Source organism: Olea europaea, chromosome 2, assembly GCF_002742605.1.
Source record: "Olea europaea var. sylvestris chromosome 2, O_europaea_v1, whole genome shotgun sequence".
NCBI lineage: Eukaryota > Viridiplantae > Streptophyta > Magnoliopsida > Lamiales > Oleaceae > Olea > Olea europaea.
In genome coordinates, this window is record NC_036238.1 from 22320617 (window position 1) to 22321556 (window position 940).

Genomic DNA, 940 nt, shown 5'->3' on the forward strand with positions numbered 1-940 from the left:
AAATTCATTACATTGGTATAACAAGTAGAGATACCTATACAATTTATTGCGGTCATAATTGAATTTCTAGAATAAAAAAATCGTTTAACTAAGTTGAATTTGCATAGAGATATGAAATTTAATTAGTTGAATAGGCTCAATGAGAACTCGAGAGGGGTAAATTGAATACAATAGGAGAATTCGACCGAACAATACATTAGAATTGAGTCTTAATTTGAAATGTAAAGATGATCAATGAGTGAAATTATTTGGCCCTAACGTCCTTTAATTTTTTGATTTTACAAAAAAAAATTGTGTGAGCATTCATTTATTTTCTAGAATTTAGATTAAAATTCAAATCATACAACTTTTAATTTGTTTCCATCAAATAACAGTTAAAGAAAAAATGAATTAAGTGCTAGAAAATAGTTCTCGTGGAAACGATAATTCGGACTCAAAAGGTCCACTTTATTAATTGTTACGATCCGTCCACTTGCAGGATAAAACGACAACACGTTAACATCCTATGTGGTATATATGTGACAGTTAGTGATTTGATACATTAATGTAGTAATTTTTTATTATCTTATGTAACAAATCACTAATCACTACATGTATATCATGTAAGGACATTAGGATAGTGAATGACTGGGAATAACATTATTCATTAATAAATCCCCTGTTTCTTCAATCAATGTCTTACTGATATTCGAGTTGAGTCCACTCAAGATGCAGACATTAGCCTATCAGTATCGAATCTGAATATGAATTTCAATTATTGGAAGCATCCATTTTTGCAATTTGCAATATGCACAGAATTGAATAGATTGAATAGAAAAATCCATCTAATTAACAAATAAAACAGAGATTGTGGAAGAAATTTCCATTTCCATTTCTTAACTTGATCTGTTTACACTTGATGATGATCATCGATCAAAATTATTTTTCTTCGTTCGGGTTT